The following is a 19250-nucleotide window of genomic DNA, read 5'->3' on the forward strand; positions in this document are numbered from 1 at the left end:
CGGCTCTTCAGAAACCTTTTCTTTCTACAGGATGTGATTTATGTAGAAGCTAGAATATGCACATATATGCACAGGAGATATTTATTCCTTTCAGGCTGCCCATTTATTTAATATAGTCATATAGATTCACAGATGTTAGGGTCGGAAGGGACCTCAATAGATCATCAAGTCCGACCCCCTGCATAAGCAGGAAAGAGTGCTGGGTCTAGATGACCCCAGCTAGATACTCGTCTAACCCCCTCTTGACGACCCCCAGGGTAGGGGAGAGCACCACCTCCCTTGGGAGCCCGTTCCAGACCTTGGCCACTCGAACTGTGAAGAAGTTCTTCCTAATGTCCAGTCTAAATCTGCTCTCTACTAGCTTGTGGCCATTGTTTCTTGTAACCCCCGGGGGCGCCTTGGTGAATAAATCCTCACCAATTCCCTTCTGTGCCCCCGTGATGAACTTATAGGCAGCTACAAGGTCGCCTCTCAACCTTCTCTTGCGGAGGCTGAAAAGGTCCAGTTTCTCTAGTCTCTCCTCATAGGGCTTGGTCTGCAGGCCCTTGACCATACGAGTTGCCCTTCTCTGGACCCTCTCCAGGTTATCCACATCCTTCTTGAAGTGTGGCACCCAGAATTGCACGCAGTACTCCAACTGCGGTCTGACCAATGCCCTATAGAGGGGAAGTATCACCTCCCTGGACCTATTTGTCATGCATCTGCTGATGCACGATAAAGTGCCATTGGCTTTTCTGATGGCTTCGTCACACTGCCGGCTCATGTTCATCTTGGAGTTCACTAGGACTCCAAGATCCCTTTCCACCTCTGTGCCACCCAGCAGGTCATTCCCTAGGCTGTAGGTGTGCTGGACATTTTTCCTCCCTAGGTGCAGCACTTTGCATTTCTCCTTGTTGAACTGCATCCTGTTGTTTTCTGCCCACTTGTCCAACCTATCCAGGTCTGCCTGCAGCTGTTCCCTGCCCTCCGGCGTGTCCACTTCTCCCCATAGCTTTGTGTCATCTGCAAACTTAGACAGAGTACATTTCACTCCCACGTCCAAGTCGCTGATGAAGACATTAAAGAGTATCGGTCCAAGGACCGAAACCTGCGGGACCCCACTGCCCACACCCTTCCAGGTCGAGACTGACCCATCTACCACGACTCTTTGGGTGCGACCCTCTAGCCAATTCGCCACCCACTGGACCGTGCAGTCATCCACATCACAGCCTCTTAACTTGTTCCCCAGTATGGGGTGGGATACCGTATCGAAGGCCTTCCTGAAGTCTAAGTATACGACATCCACCCCTCCTCCTGTGTCCAGGCGTTTCGTAACCTGGTCATAGAAAGAGACTAGATTGGTCAGGCACGATCTGCCCGCCACAAACCCATGCTGGTTTCCCCTCAGCATAATTTGCCCTGCCGGGCTCTCACAAATGTGAGCCTTGATAATTTTTTCAAATACTTTACCAAGGATGGTATATATACAGGAGTTTTTAGGAGATTGTATAGAAACTGCCAATAAGCATGACTTCTTTCAAGTCTTAGATTGACCTGTGAAGCACAGGGTTTATCAAATCAGCCAAAAGTAGAGAGCTCTGATCAGGTTTTGTGGTAGGTCAGTTTCTGACCTAGCCTAGTACAATTAGGAGTATTGTAGACATATTTGAATAAGCTATCCAAACCCTAAAATAGTCTTCCAGAGTAATGAAATAACATTGCTGAGAAATGACCAACCCTTTATTTTCAAGACACAATTTTAAAATTTACCTTCCCTGTCTCTTTCCAATATACAAATAATTTTAAAGATCAGGCTTGATAAAACCTGATATACTCACAAATTTCTCTCTGATCAAATTATCTTATGGATTCTATTTCATTGAAGATTTTTTGAGGTCATGGGATACCTGAAAATAGTAACTTTTCAGTATCCAGTCATTCATAAAATATTGCCATTTTTATTAATATTTCTGATAACATTGAGAAACCTTTTTATCTCCCATTTACCTTCCAGCTGTTTTCCAAAGATGTTCAGAGATTTTGGTATTTCCTGCTTCCCAAAACTTTCTCATTCTATCTTGTTTCATCACTCTTACTACTTACTTTTTTATATATAATTAATTTGAATACCACCACTGCATCCTCTATCTGCCACAGTTAGCTCACAATATGATATACAGACAAGGAAGAGTGAATGGGAAATGGGATGTGCCTGTATGTAACATGCTTATAAGGATAAGAGTGAGGCTAAGGTTTACAGACCTCTGTAAAGCACTCAAAACCAAACCACAGAGCAACTGGGGACTCCATCGTAGGGGAATTCTCAGTATATTACTGCTTCTGGATCTGGGGCAGAAGTTCAATAAACCAATTTAACCTAAATAAGTTAAATCTGATATCACCTCCATGCAGGTTTATCTTAAACCAGTTTCAGCCATTTTAAAACCAATCTATGCGTACTGAACTTCTGTTGTCTTAGTGATTTGAACCAGTTTCTGATTGCTTATACAAGTTTATGTGGCATTTTTGTCCCTAGACCTGGTGTGTATGTTATGTTGATGTGAGGGAGTTAGAAGCTATTAAAATATCCTTGGATTTTATTTTGAACTGCTTTCAGGACTGGGGGAAGCACAAAGGTGGCAGACGCGCACTTTTGTCTTCCTATCCCACAACTGTGTAGAAAGGAAGCTTTTAAAGGAAGCTTGTAAAGGACAGGTGTCTACATGTTTTATTTATTCAAGAATAAGGACACAAGTACAGTAGACAGTAAAGGAGAAAGTAAAAAGAAAAAAAAAAGGAGTCCAGGGAAACTAAGGGGGAATGTCAGCTGTACAAGGAAGTGGAGTGGACAGAAAATCGGAGGAAAATGCTGACAAATAGGGCAGACCCTGAAAGCAAGGACAAAGAACTTAACATTGATCCAACCAAATGTAGATGCATCTGATTTATCATCAATGATTTACAGTTAAATTATGAAAAGAATAAGACCTAGTAGTAAATGTTGCTAAAAACAGATACAGTGAGATAGCTTTAAATACAATGGGATCAAGTAATCACTGGGCATTTTCAAAGCCAGCATTCTAAACAGATAAGAGTTTTCTTAACCTACATCATCACAATATGTTCACCTCAGTGGTAGAAAATGCAAGATTTACCATTTTGAAATATTCATACATTTCTGAAAGTCATTTCTTAATGGCTCTCTATTTATGTATGTAAGTGTAGTAGGCAGCTCTTTGTAACCAGTCACACATAGTTAAGGCATTCAATATATTCATGCTATGAGATAAGATCCCCATTGCTGTTTCCAAGACAACTCAATGGAATTTCTATACAATTCCTTTATTTGGGAGTCCTGTTCCAAAGTAAGCCCTGGATAATAATTTTGGGGCTTACTATATATCTTCAATCATTCAAAAATCATTATTACATTTTATTTCTGAACTTTTTAACTACAAACAATATGCTGGTACGTATAAAATGAACGTCCTCATGAAAAAATGAGTAGTGCTCAAAAAATTATAGAAGTAATCATATAATTCAAGTACTCTGTTAAGGTCTAGAAGAGGGAACAGTGATTCTTCCAAAGGCAGGAAGGAAGAGAACGTGTTTTATCTTCATGTGATTTCATTCATTCATTCGTTGTTTGGACACACTGATCTTACTAACAAAGATGTCAATAGTGGTGTTTACAATATGAACATTTTTCCATTAAGGACTGTCCTGAATCCCCTGCTCCATTCCACAGAGAATACTGAACAGAAAATGGTAAATAAGTACTTTAATCACTAGGGTCATAGAATGAAATTTGAATCAACAGCTTACTCATGAATGATACTGTGTTTCATTAAAAGCACTTCAAGTAATCAACTTTCCCCAATTGTTTTTAATATATCTAAGAGAATGCAGCTTGCCAAAGTTGATTTTTCCCTTATCAGGTTTAAAATAAGCTAGCAAAAATACAGCAGCAAAATTAAAAATATGTCTATAAGCAATGAAGTAAAGAAATAAATTCAAAAAAGGGGATTTTGTTTTCTTTTTTCCTCTCTCTCTTGTGTGTGTATGGGGGGAAACAATCTTTTAAGAACTGCCTTTATTATATCAATATACAGATTGCTATAAGTACACCACGTGCTCAGAGAATTCATCAGGATTCAATAGATAATTTATCAGAGACCTGACAAAAATGTTTTGTATTCAAAAGCTTGTCTAACTTTATTCCAACGATGTAGTTGGTTCAATAAACGATATCACCCCCAAAAAGTCCTTGTCTCTCAGAACATTGTATAACTTTCTTAAAGAAAATACTGATATACCTTAGAATACCTTAATATCAAATCAAATGTAAGAAAGTTTCTTGAAAGGTGCTTTAAGATAAAAAGACTGTGGCTAGCAAGGTCCACAGATGCATTAAAGAAAGATGCTTTTAAGCATACTTCTATTGAAACAAGATTTTCAGTTTCTGAAAGACACTTAGTCAGAAAATATTTAGAAGAAGAAAGGGTCCTTCCATCTATATTTCACATTGTTCCAGACTAGTATATGTGTTTGGTAACTAGGTAACCAGAAAACACTTCAGTTTAGTGAGTTGGCCTTTGAACATTTTTTGGAAGAGAGGTAAACAGGCAGAAAGTAAAGAACAAATTGTGTAAATAGACAACTATTCAGAAGTGAGGTGACTATGTTCCTATTTATGTGTGATGAATTTTATAAAGACATTTTATTTCTTGGGTTGATTTTGGCTGCATACAGGCATTCAGTTTCCACTGGGTGAGTCACTGCTCTCCCAGTAGAAACCATAAATGTACAGATGTTCAGGATTTTTCTCCAAGAGGAAAAATGGCCACTCTGGGAGAAAAATAACCTAGAAACAGCCAGGGTTAATTTACTCCAAGGAGAGTTTCAGCTGGGAAAGGGGTTAATTGCACATATCGCCTTATGAGACAAGCCATACTATGTCAGCATCCCAGGTTGCTTTGTTCCTACTCCCTCCTCCAAGGGAGACAGTGTCACTCAAGCTGGACTGTACTGCTCCAGCTGAGTAGGGAGAAGAACATGATGCCTTCACAATCCCCACATTATGCTGCAGAGATACATAAGATGACCCTGAGTCCTCTGGGTCAGCCAACCAGGGCTAGTCTGTGCATTGCTGTCATTTCTCTTCACACAGACTGAGAGAACCCTCAGAGTATACAGGGCCCCCTGGCTGTTCAGTGTCTGCTGTTTAGTGTCTTTTCAAGAGCTCAGTATTTGCATGTCTGTTCAGGGGTCTCCAGGTAAGTATTTCGGCAAGGAAAACAAACTGAGGAGAAGTCTGTCAGTTGAAATGGACATGTGTATACAGCTTATAACATTGTAGTTGTGGAATAATAACATTATCATTATTTGGCTACATCATTATGTAGTGCTGGAGCTTGGGTGGGAGAGGCCTTCCTTGAAATTATCAAAGTCCATGAGTATATTTAACCCCACTATTCTGATTGAAGTTACAGGGCATTACGTTGCAAATGTCCCAGTTAGCTTTGAATATTGCAATCCTTTAAGTCCATACCAAGGGTATTAGTGCTTCAATTTGGTAGTACATACAATCAATCAAATTCACCTACAGCAGAATAATGCTACAACAGTTATTAACTCTAGTAAAATCCATTTAATCATCATGTAAAATGCTCTCATCAAATTAAAGACAAACCAAAGACAAGAAAGAAAACAAATACATTCTAAGCACACAACACATGCTGCCTCTCACAAATCAGAGAGTGTGACACAGCAAAAGAGAAGACAAATATTACTTCAAACCATTTTAAAAGATGCCACGCAATATATTGGGCACTAATGATGCTATTGCAAGATTTGAGGCAGAAAATTATGAAAACTACAAGAAAGATGGTGAGCTTTTCCTTCTAAGTTTCGAAACTAGCTACCTAGTATATCTTTGAAAGTGTAGGAATATTTTCATATCAGTTAAAGAAAAGCAGGATATATTGGGCTTTAATATGGTATGGTTTGGGGACTATTTTACCTTAGAGCAATTACTTTTATATCCCTGGAGGAAGCTGATGTTCTTACCACTCCAAACAACTTGAAAAAGCAAAAAAAAATATTACTTACATGTCTGCTGCTGCTGACAACAGAATATTAAATAATTACGTATGCCCCTTAATAAAGGGAGAATGCTATCCTTTGTTAATAGATATTGGGATAAATGGTGCACTTTGGTTCTTGAACATGTGGATGTTTTCACAGATCTACTTCTATAAGATTATGAAAAGTACTTACTTTCTTAGTACTTATCAGTGAGCTTTTAATGATCACCATTTTAATGTGCACACATTGTTGCATGTGATGACTCTTACCTGCATTTCAGAAATCAAGGTGCATTTAATCAATTCTCATTGCAAGTAAGGGTAAAATTCTAACTTCAACTGCCCTTTAATAGAACACATGCATATAAATGTATGAGAAACATCAAGAGGCAGACAAGGTTCCTTGGGTGAATCTGATATCTTTTATTAGACCAACCCAAATAGTTGGAAAATAATTATTAGGCAACCTACACCCCTGAGAAACATCAAGTTATTTTGGTTAAAGTATATAGGCATAGGGCATCTTTCATATTTTATAAGTATTCATTTCTGGTTGTATATGCACATTCAAATAATCTGGAAGAATTCTCCCAGGTTTGTTCTGCCAGTAGGGAAACTTACCAAAAGCTGCATATACAAACATTTGAATATGGAGGCCCTGAAGCGTGGAGAACCTTCAGTGCTGACACTATACAGTAGGAGGCTGGGAGGGAGGGAGCAGCCTGTGCACACATCTCAGCATGCTCTATAGCCTTCCTTAGTTGGCCTGGTGACAGATAGCACAGTGAATAGGGAAACCCTGATTGGCTGACCCAGGCTGCTCATGGTCAGCCTGTGTTTCTGTGCAGCACAATGTGGGGACTGTGAAGAGTCATGTTCTGCTCTTTGATGGAGTAGCAGAGTCCACTGAGTGACACATTATCTCCCTGAGGGAGAGGAGGGGATGCTGGAGGACTATGTTCTCTTCTGAGAGAAGCCATTAGACCTGTGCGAAGTGGCTGGTATTCGCTTTGGTTTCTGAATCAGCCGAATCTCCAAATCACACAGGTCCCATTCCCTACCCACTCTCCCAGTCCCACCCAGTCCCAGCTCCTGGCTCCTTCAAAAAAAAAGTCCCCACTCACCAGCTCCTGCCAGGCAGGTGGGGTGGGGGTGATACCTGCTGCCCCCCACTGCCCTGTGCTGTGTGGGGGGGGGGGGGGCTCTTCCATGAACTCACAGAAGCACCAAGGCCACTGCAGCAGCCAGTGAGTTCAGGGTTTTTATTTTTATTTTTTTTTAAGGTCTGGGAGCTGGGCCGGGTGGGGCAGCCATGGGGAGTGGGGGGTTGGGAAAGCAGGCAGCAAGCTCATGGCAAAGCCCCCCACACAGCATGGGGCAGTGGGAGGCAGCAGGGATTGCCCCCTCACCTGGTACCAGCTGGTGAATGGATATTTTTTCTAAAGTGCTGGGAGCTGGGGCCAGGTGGGGCAGCCATGGGGGGACCTGGGAGAGTGGGTGTGGGAGTAGGCAGGGGATGAAGGCTGGTGAGGGTACCCCCATGGTCCCCTCTCACCTCCTCCAGCCCCTGCTCCTCCACCTCCTACTTACCAGCATTGAGTCTGGGCCCAGCTCCCTGCAGCAAGCAGGAACTGCCCGAATCACTGAAGCTTTTTGAATCTTTTCCTTATCAATTCAGAGAGCTTTGAATCAATTCAGACCTTTTAATTGGTCCCCTGATTCAATTCGGATTTGGATTCAGAGATTCAGCTACCGAATCAGGCTGAATCTCCTTCAGATTGAATCAGCACCTGAAGCTTCATATAGCCCTAGAAGCCATGACATGTACAGACATTCACTCTCCCAGAAGAAACTCTCCCTTAGCCCTGGGTGTTCTCAGATTGTTTTTCTCTTGGAGCAGCCATTTTTAACCAAAGAGAGAAATCCTGAATATCTGAACACTCATTGTTTCTACTAGAAGAGTAGTGACTTTCCCAGGAGAAACTGAATGTATGAGGACAGTATATATATAATTTTTCATGCCTCCTTAAATCTAAGTTTGCAACATGTGACTCTAGCATGTCCTAGGTCAATGTACTCTTGGTATTTTTATTTATCTCACGGATGCATAGTGAAATATTAGATACCTATGGGAAACATTAAACATGAGAATAAAGTAGTAATCATTTAAAATGTACAGCCCTATTAAAAGAAAGCTTGTGAGACAAGCTGTCCTACCCTGAAAAGAAGAGTTCAGTTTCCAGTTGTTCAGTCATCTGCATTATGAGTTGGAATTTTTGACCCTTTATTGCACTAATCTGGAATGGTCTCCTAAGGCCAGAGATTTTTTATTAAATGGATTTCCACTATTTTAAAATAAATGTCAGGTTATTCAGCTTGTATTGGCGACAGGGTCAAAATATGTTCCCTTTATGAGTTATTCAAAGAGTTAACAGCATTTCCATATTCAGTTGATGCTTATCTATTTAGCTATAAACCAGAATCATTGCAAATAGGAATCAGTACCGTACTTCATAGTATGTGGTATATTTTATCCCCTGATCTGGACCAAGAAAGCTACAGCAAAAATATCAGTCACTGGAAAAAGATGGAAATGGAAAAACTTTTTCTTTTGAACTACCCGGCAACCCTGAAAAATGGATGCTATTTTTCTTGTTTGGAAGGTGGGTGATATCAGAAATGCACTTGAGTATCTGAGGCAATGTATGATCCTGAAAATTCTGTTCAAGAAAACAGTTTTCAGAATGGCAGAACTCAGAAATAGCTAACAACCTGATTGTCTGTTGGCTCTTCATTAAGAACAGAAACCATTTGAGTAAGGGTGGGTCAAATAGGCTAAAAGTTTTAAAATAGCTTTCTTAAAAATACTATATAGCCTTATTGAATTGCATAACCTATTGCCTAATTTTCAGTATAATTCCCTTATCTTTTGTAATTGCCACCTTTCTGTTTGATATTTATGCGAGCAAACAATTTATGCTCCCAGTGATTTTCTTTATCTTTAATAAAAAGCCAGTAATTGGAAAAAAAATATCTGCACTTGCATATTCTTTGATATAAGAGCATGGTAGAGAAATGGAGAGAAAAGTTATTTGTAGCTTCCAATAAACCATGCATCTCTTTTACTGTGGGAAGCAAACATGCTTCTATTGTCTTAGCCTTCTTGAACATTACAGCCTAGTCACAGATAGGGGTTCTTAATTAAAACTCTCTGCCTCTAACTCTACCATTGTTCTTACTGTTTGGCAGTGGTATCATAATTTTTTTTTTCTACTTTACTAGTGGTTCATTATAAGGTAGAAAATATATTCACATGGACATGGATAATAGTAAGCTACAAAATCAGACCAGTATTGAATGCTTCAGAACTTTCTGGGACTATGAATATAAAAAGCATAAGCTGTTACTTTTCAAATGGCTTAAGGTATTTAGGTGTGCAACAGGGGGAAAATTCATCTAATTTATTTGTGGACTTCTTAGTTGAATTGCAACATTGAAAGCAGAAAACTCCTGATTTTGTAAATTGCTCTACTACCCCATCATAAAGTAATTTAAATAAAAATTAACAAAGTTTGCAGGGTTGCCAACTATCTGTAAATTTACAAATAGATCATAACAAACCAAACAAAAACAGACTAAAAATGCCTGTCTGGAAAGTCTTAAAAAGAATTTGCTGTCCATAAAAAACCTGAGCCATAAGAGCTTGATAGAAGATTTCTCATTAGAAGCTGGAGGCAAGCACTGAAGGGGACACACAGCATTGAAGGGGATACTAGCACCTAGTATCAGAGTGGGAGTGCAGTACGCTACACTGGGCATTCTCTCAGGGATTTTTAGCCTATGGGAGCAGGGCTTTGTAGCCCCCCACTACCACCACCCAGATGTGTGCTGCTTCTGCATCTAGTCACCTGCCTGTACCTCTGCTTACCTCACATGTAGGGTAATGGTCCTTTTTGGAGGCCTGTACCAGGATTGGTAGGGGAGGCTGAGAAGAGAGTAAGGCTGTTGGGTGGGTTGTTGGGGGAACAAATGTGGGGGGTGCAGCTAAGGGCATCAGGGTATGGGGGTAAGTAGGGGACCTGGGTGTTTGGGCAGTATGGTGTCAAATCATTGATGCAGTCAAGCACGGTTGTCAACCCAATAAATTATTTTTACTGATAATCTCCAAACTTTTTACTGACAACCAAATTTTTTAATCTGGTTAATCATACTTATTCCATTATACTAATAGGAGCATTGACTACAGGCAATCACTAGCTAGAAAAACATCACTGAAAATAGGAATGTTTTGATGAGGCAAAAGCACAAGTAACCATCTTCTTCTTCTTGCTACTGTAAAAAAAACCCCAAAACAACACAAAATCTGGGTATTATTCTGAGAATTCTATTTTATTGTGAGATCTACAATACTTCACCAGAAGGTATAGTACAATTTTGAAACTGATCTCTTTCTTTCTAGAGCTAGGCTGCATCCACACAAGCACAGACATTTGTTTTTCCAGGGACAAGAAGCAGAAGCATACCTTGTGCCATTGATACTTGTCCCCAAGGAATGTCCATGCCATGGCCCTCTGGCTCATGGCAGGTTACTCTGGGGAGGCTGGGGCCAGCAACTGTGGTGGCCACAGCAATCTTACCTGGGGCCCTGGGGGCCTCAGGGAGCTGTAGCCACGGAGCTCCTGCAGTTAGAAGCATGGCCAGCAGCCAGGGCATGGCTCTGGCAGGCCAGGTTCTTGTTCTGGGCACTGCACTGCCACCATGTGTGCTACCCTGTTTTTTTTTTAAAGGCTAGGGTGTTTTTGACCCCAGGATCTCCCAGAGTCAAAAAAACTCCACACAAGGTGCATGGGGACACAAGGTGCATGGGGAATGCTTGCAGGTGCAGTGCATGGCTCCATAAATGGGTCTGCAGCACCACATACTGCACGTCCATGCTTGTCTGGATCTGGCTATAGCATCCAACATTTTTTTAAATAGACTAAACGGGGGTAAAGTAGGGAATATTCACAATTTTCTATGTAAAATGAAATAGTTTGTTCAAGCCTTTGTTAGTTGCTCAGAGGTCTTCAAAACAGACTGACAAGATGAATCAGAAGATAACATATCTTTTTATTAAGAAGATGAATAGACAGATGTATTGCCTATATGTTTATGATCCTATATTGCATTTTGCTGTATTATTCATTTCTTATGGGTTATCTATTTCAAGATAAAATTGACTGGATCATACTCAAACTCTCAGTTTTCCATCTGCATAGTATATAACATGATCACTAGCACATTACTTTTATCTTATAATTTTTAGTAAATATTTTCCAGAGTGATGATTCCTGAAAATGCTCTGTATGAGCATAGGCAGTGAGATTGCTCCAATACTCTGTAATTACAGCATGTCAGAACGGACTTGATTAATTGAGTCTGTTGGAGTGTGGTAATTACCACACTCCAGCAGACTCCAGCATTTCATGTATTAGTGTCCCTGTGCTGAAAAATGGCAGTGGGGGGGGGCGCTTTAACTACAGCTCATTTGATAACCTTTAGTTAACTTGCCCCCGCCACCATTTCTCAGTGTGGGGATGCTGATACATGAGACACTCTAGGTGATTTAACTAGAGTGGCTCTCAGAGCCTCTCTAATTAAAGTACTCTCTACCCTCTTACCCAATCCTGGAGCATGTGTATAAATGCCCTATGATACTAGATACCCAGTGATCAATGTGGAATAAGCCCATGTCTAAGTGGATTAAGAAATTCTCAAGATACCCAGTTGAATCAAAGCAGTGACTTTTGTCACCTTTCTGCCCTCTAATCCTGAAGGCTTCTGGGATATGAAACAATGGCTGCTTAGGGTTGCTCTGATGTGCACTGCCAGGTAGTAGCTGTCTCTGGTGTACCTCACCAGTTGGAGCTGCTAGGAGACTTTACCTTGTGACTCCTCTTTTGACTGTCTGATTGACTCTGAGCCACCATGGAAGACCCCATCTAGTGAGGGTCAGCAAGACTTGAAGATTTTGTGAAGCCCTGTAATCTTTAATCAGTTACTTATCCTTGCATTACTGGCAGGATAAATCTTGATAAAACAGCTATAAAATCTGTATTTGGATTGTTAACATAACCTAAAAATATTGATGGCAAGGAGATAGCACAAAGGCAAAAAGTTCACAACAGTTTTTGACCATCATGATCAGGCTCATAAACAAAGCAAGTCTCAGCAAAAGCACTATGGACCTTAGACCACTTTGACCATCGGCAAAAACAGCTAACTATTTTAAAGTTAAGTTTTTATGTAGACTTACCAGCGCTGGATAACTGTGTATGCTAATATTATAAATAGTTTTGATGTCTTTTTATATTATCATCCTCATTTAGGTTTAAATTCAGTGGAGAGAAAATAACAGAAACAAGAGGAGCATAATTATCTAATATTTTTGGTAAAAGGAATTTGGGAGAAGAACTGTGATGTATAACCTCTTTTTAATCAAAAAATCTTTTTGATAAACATTGCATATTTTTGCATTTATTACAGTGGCACCTACAGATTCAACCAAGTTTGGGGTCACATGGTGCTAGGCATTGTACAAACACATACCTAAGAAATGTATCTTTTGGTTAAAACTAGTTTCCATTAGTTGGGGTCAGCTAGTATACATATAGTGTACACAGCTCATAACGTGGCTGTGTTTGAGATATCAATGCCTACTGCTCATCACAGCATATAGCAGTAAATGAAGCCTTACCAATGGTTTATAGTACTCAGAAGCCATTATTTCCTTTGGAATCAATAAGTGGAAGTACTGACTCTAGCAATGTCACAAAAACTCATTCTTTATATTTTGCATTCAGCTGGAGGTCAGTACATATCGCTCCAACACCAACAACATATTACTACTCAAACCATTATAGGAACACCCATGCCATTTGTATTCTTTATAGATGCTATTTATATCTTTGACATATGGAACAAAGTGAATCCCTTAGTTACCTTCTGATATTCAGAGCAGCCAACTACACAGCAATTGGCATGTATTGTTCAAGTATATTATTCCCCTAGACATCTTTTCAGAGTAGCAGTATAATGGGATATTGACTATATATGAATTGAGGGGAAAAATAAAGGTCAGTTATGACCAAATCTTTGAACTATGCCGAATCAAGTTTTGATCAATAATAAATTAATTTAAATCTGTTAACAAAAACTCCTTTCCTTCTTCCTGGTTCCCATAGTTTCTGTTTGTTATTTTTAGAATTTCAGAAGGACCTTCTCATGATCCTGTGCAATGAAAGTGGCACAGAGATATTGTTAGAGGTTACCAAAATATAACTTTATATACAATGTATTACTGTGTTGCTATGACAAGACATTTTAGTTATTGTGAGATACGGTAAAATTGTGAGTAAGCTTTGGAGACTTTGTGTTCTTACTACTAGCCTAACAGCAAACACCAACTTTTCATCAGTTACTTTGTACCTTAGCTGACACTTTTCATGTCCTAGTCAAATTGTACCATTCTTATCTCTTGGCATCCTCTCAGAAATGTTTTGTTAGTTTATAACTATCCAGCTATATATTTTGGATTGTTGCACTCTCAAGACAATAATGGCTAACTGGACAAAACAAAGGAGGATTATGTTAGGTATCTTTTGCCACATGACTATTAACTTTGTTTTCATAGAAATTGGTGTCATGAGTTAATATATTTCAAGAACTACCCCATACTAATAAAGAATACTCTTGTAGCTGAAGCGCTGTTTTGTGACTCAAGAGATTTGGGTTTAATTCCTGGATGTTACAAACTTCCTATTGGCTTGCAAACTTCTTGGACAAATCATTGTGGTACTAATTAAAAAAAAACCCTTAAGCATGCGCTAATTTTTAAGGAAATAAATAATCCCTTTCCTGTTCAACAAAGTGTTGTAGCTTGTTTAACTATAAATCTGTGCTTAATTTTCACTAACGTCACTGAAATTCAAGAACATGTCCTTCTCTTTTTTGCTGAACTGAGGTTGTAAACTATCTGCGCCTCAATTTCTCTTTGGTACATAGGGATAATTATCCCCTAATTATCTTGCCTGATCCTGCCTGTTGTAGGGTACAGTCTGTTAATGACCTATTATCTATTTATTAGGTAAATTATCTATTTATGCAATGAGGGCATCACAGGTGTGACACATTAGTAAATGGTAAACAACAATCAATAATAATACATTTTTCAGTTTTGATGCTTTACAAATAAAATCATTAACAAGATTTAAAAACAGAGTATATAATGCACAATTGTTCATTCCTTTTTATAATGAATTTCATGTTGAACTATAAATGTGTCCTAATTAATATGATTACATGACGTGAAATAGATCTCTCTTAAAATTGTGGTAATTACTGTGATCTTTAGTACATTCATAAAGCATATTTTAATTTGTCACCTAACATGCTTGTTTTTTTAATTTAATTCCAAGTTTTCTACTTACATTTTTAGAATAAATACATTGTACAACAAATTTAGAAAATATTGAAAGGGTTTCATTCCACAGCACCAGATAGTATAGGAGTTTTTTTTGTAACTTAATAGAGATGATAGAAGTAAAATATTACAAGTTGATGTAGGTGTGTTGCCAGTAGGTCAAAGAAAGTGATTATTCCCCTCTATTCAGCACTGGTGGGCCACATCTGGAAAACTGTGCTCAGTTTTGGGCCTCCCCACTACAAAAAGGATGTGCACAAATTGAAGAGAGTCCAGTGGAGGGTGACAAAAATGTTGAGGGATCTGGGGAACATGACTTATGAGGAAAGACAGGGGGAACTGGGTTTATTTCATCTAGAGAAGAGGACACTAAAAAGAGACTTGATAGCAGTCTTCAACTACCTGAAGGGGTTTGAAAGAGGATGGAGGTAGGCTATTCTTAGTGGTGACAGATGACAGAACAAGGAGCAGTGGTCTCAAGTTGCACCAAAGGAAGTTTAGGTTAGATACTAGAAAAAAAATTTTCACTAGGAGGGCAGAAAAACACTGGAACAGGTTACCCAGAAAGGTGGTGGAAGCTCAATCCTTGGGGGTTTTCAAAACCCAGCTAGACAAATCTTTGGCTGGGATGATATAATTGTGGCTGGTCTTACTTTGAGCAGGCGGTTAGACTAGATGACCTTCTCAGGTCCCTTCTAACCCTAATTTTATATGATTCTATGATGGATATAAATCTTAATCTGTCAATATACCTAAGGACTTGTTTGATTTTAAGAACATGAGCAGAACCATTGGCTTCAATGAGACTATTCATGTGATTATAGCTAATCATGTGTTTAAATGTTTTGTTGGATTATAGCCAATGTAGTTGTATTTGAAAAAAGTCCATGTAAATTCATCCAACATAATTTACAAGCATTAAGTCTAAATCCTGCCCAACTGGCTATTGTAGAACGCTGACAAACATATTGTGAGACTCAAGAGGTTTCTTCTGTCAAGTGCATCATGTACCGAAAAGCAATCACAGTGCTATCCATCCAATTTTGAAAACTTGTGCTATGAAAGGATGTATATATTATTGTCATCCAAAAATTGACTTAGTTGTAGATGCCTTTTTGTCTTAGCTGAAACAGTGTATTAGGGAGGCAAAGAATCAGTGCAGGGGTCTCTCAAATAATTGTTACATTTCTGTTCAGAAGGGTATCAGAATAGATATTTATGTGAAGTTATACCAATGACTGCACTCTTCTAGGTTCACAAAAAGAGTTACCAAGTTTTGAACAGCAACCCCATAGAATGTGTGCATATACAGCTACAGTACAAAAGCTTACAGATAGTTTATGTGGATTAGTTGCAGGAGCCATTTTCAAGTATCTTCACTGCCTTTAACTGAGACAAGTTTCTTTGCCTTGCCTTCAGGGTTTAACAGTAAGCAAGTTGCATGGTCTCTTGGCTCTTGTTAAATTCTTCATTCCACCTCACCCCTTTGTTCCTTTGTTTCATCCAAGCTACATGGCTATTTTCTGCCTTCCATCACAGAGAAAGGAGAGAAGCAAATGCTCGTATCCCTGGGTACACAGGGACAGAACTGTCCCTATAATTCATCAACCAGAGAATCTTCAATTATGGCTGGCTCTTATATTGACTGAGTTAACAGAGGAGAAAAATCTAGTCTATATTCTCTTGACTCCCTTGCCTTTTAACTATGAATGAAGCCACAACATGATCCTTAATAGCTGTAAAACATTCAAGAGCCTTGTACTGATACAGAGAAGAACAGAACATTATTGTTAAGAAGTGCATTGGTGCTAAACCTAGTCCATGTGCTGTGGGGTGTGGGGGGGGGGGAGCAAAACAATTTTCTTTTTTTACCTGGATTATTTGGTAAATTAAAGAGGCAGTTTCTCAACCTGATTATACCAGTGGTTCACATTAATGGTAATACTGGTCAAATGAGAGAATTTATAGAGTTCTGCTACTACACTAATGCCTGACTTTATCCCGCATTCATGCTATTGCTCCTTTGAAATACAGATGTCTAGAAAATGGAAAAAATGAAAAAAACAAGAAGAAATTAAATACAAAGTAAAACTAGGCAAAAGAAACACAGGACAGAAGAAGAAAGGAGGAAACACAATGGGGCAATTAAAATGTATTTCTTTATGTGTCTTTTAGCTGATGCAAATTCACATGCTCTAGAGATAGGACTGGATGTGGGTAACACAACCTGGTACCAGCAATGAAATAATGGCTTTATTTTAATTGGTTTCAAACACAGAAATCCTTTACAGAAAGACTGAGGGACCTAAACAAAACAAATCTCAAGTTCTAATACAGGCCAGTGGCTAAAACACCAGCAAAACTAGCATTTACTAAATTATATTTGGACAAAACACACACACACACACACACACACACACAAACACACACACAAAACAGACACATACATACACAAAACCTTACTTCTCCTGTGAGACAAACAGATCCCATCCTCACTTGGATAATGTTCATTTCATACATCATTGTAATCTATATGATTCATATAATGAATGTGACTTGCACAGATAATTTTTTTTTATGGGGACATAAATATGTAGGGATGACAGTTAAAGTATGTGTAGATTTTTATTCAGAAATCAAATGCTATATGAACAATGGAAAAATATTTTATTATGTCCATGGGAAGCACAGTCAATTGGGATACTCCTGGAATGTTAATGGCTATATAATTAAAAGAATGTTGTATTAATAGTACTAAAACCAGTTTTTTGCTTTTCTGCCAGAGTGGTAACATTAATGTCACAACTTTTTCATGGAAATTCTTTTCTTGTTTATATGATACTGGGCACGTCTACATGTGAAATTAATGTAACTGAATAAACTGCAGAGCAATTTGTGCTGCAATAAACTACTCCCAGGTACACTAACTACATGTGCACCTGGGACAGCAGCAAACTGTGCCAGGAAGGAGCAGTTTAGGCCAGAGATGGTCCTGCTATGCTACGCCCCCTTGCAGCAGCCTGGGGGACCTCCAGGTGCCAGCTGCAGCTGCCAGAGTACCAGCCCTGGTTCTGGCAGGAAGCACAGAGTCAGTCCCAGGCTCTGGCTGGTGACAGGAGTGTGGCCCAGGGTTTGTGACCAGCCCTAGGCTGGTCAGAGGCACCAGGGGGTCAGGCCAGAGCAGCAGGTAGCTGTGTTGGGCAGTGGAAGATCTGGCTGGGCCATAAGGCTCCTTCAGCTGCCAAGCCCTGTGGCTGGGCAACAGGCAGAAGTGTGGCCTCCTGTTGGCTGGGCTGACCAGGCACAATTTATCCCTTAGTCAGTGTCTACACCTGCATTGCTCCACAGTAAATAACTTTGCAGTAGAATAGTACTTGTATTTATAAGTACTTCCCGGCTGCAGAGTTTATTAGTTTTCTGCAGCCTAATAGCACTGCACATGTAGACACATGGTGTTTACTGTGGGGCTACTACACAGTAAACAACTTGTGCAGATGCATGCACTGAGTGTAACAAAATGTCCATGTTCACCTGTCAGGAACATAAACAAATAAACCAAACAGGAACTGATCATTTTTGTAACTGGTGGATATTATCGAACCTTTGAATATCACAGAAAATTCATAGAGCAACATTTATAACTGGAATGCCAGCACAGAGGGAAGGTGAAGAAAATATGTTGTTCTTTCCTCTGAAACCAGAATCTCTAGTCCAATACTATTGTCACCCTTTGGATGACAAAAACAGTTGCTTTTGACAGGAGTTGGCCACACATAACACAGTGGTCAAATCTAGCTCATAGAGCTGGAGGGAGGCTTCTTTGGTGCTTTGGTAGTGATGTTTTGGTGGCAGCAGGCTTCATCCAGGCAGTGGGAAGAAGTGGCAGTGGTGGCACTGTACAGCAGAAAATAGTGACTTCCAGGCTGCAGCTGTGGCTCTGGTTCTAGCAGCAGCAGTGAACCCATGCCTGGAGCTAAGCTCCATTACAGCAGTCTGGCCCACTGTAAAATGTTACCGATTTTTACTTAAAAAGTTGTGTCCTAGGTTTTTAAACCTGAAAGCTTGCTAAAAATTTTTCCCCCAATTATTTCAGTTGGTCTAAAAGCAAATATCAGATTCACCCAAAGAACCTTGTCTGCTTATGTCCTTAGACCAACACAGCTACAACCTACACCTCTGTCCTAGTTACCGCATTTATATTTTGTCCGCCTTCCTACATTATCTTGCTAAAAAGTCATACCTTTTACAGTGATAGAAAAAATAGGTAATAGTATTAATCTACAACAGGAAGGCAAAATTGAAGAATGTAGAAAATTAGGCCTTGCATTATTATTGAAGTAAACAATTAACTAAAACTATAATCTTATTGTTCCTTGTACCAGAGGATGGATATCCTCATGAATATGTATATGCTAAAGGTAGACAGAAAGAATGCTGCATTTCAGATCAAAATTAAAACAAAGAATATTTTCTGTGGTTAAATGAATTTTGGGAAATATTTGCTAAAGAGTCCAAATTTAAAGTGGATAAAGAATATTACTGTAGGGTATCACATGCTCTTCACATTACATTCCTACATATTATATTTTGCCAGGTATTCAGCTGTTATAAACTGTTGCAATTCCATTGGCTTAAATGGAGTGATGCTGACTTCTACCATCTGAGACTCTGGGCCCAGAAGTAAGGTTATTTTAGCTCTTCTATTTTCTCTAAATAATTGTGAT

The sequence above is a fragment of the Alligator mississippiensis genome, chromosome 4 (genome assembly GCF_030867095.1).
Source record: "Alligator mississippiensis isolate rAllMis1 chromosome 4, rAllMis1, whole genome shotgun sequence".
Lineage (NCBI taxonomy): Eukaryota > Metazoa > Chordata > Crocodylia > Alligatoridae > Alligator > Alligator mississippiensis.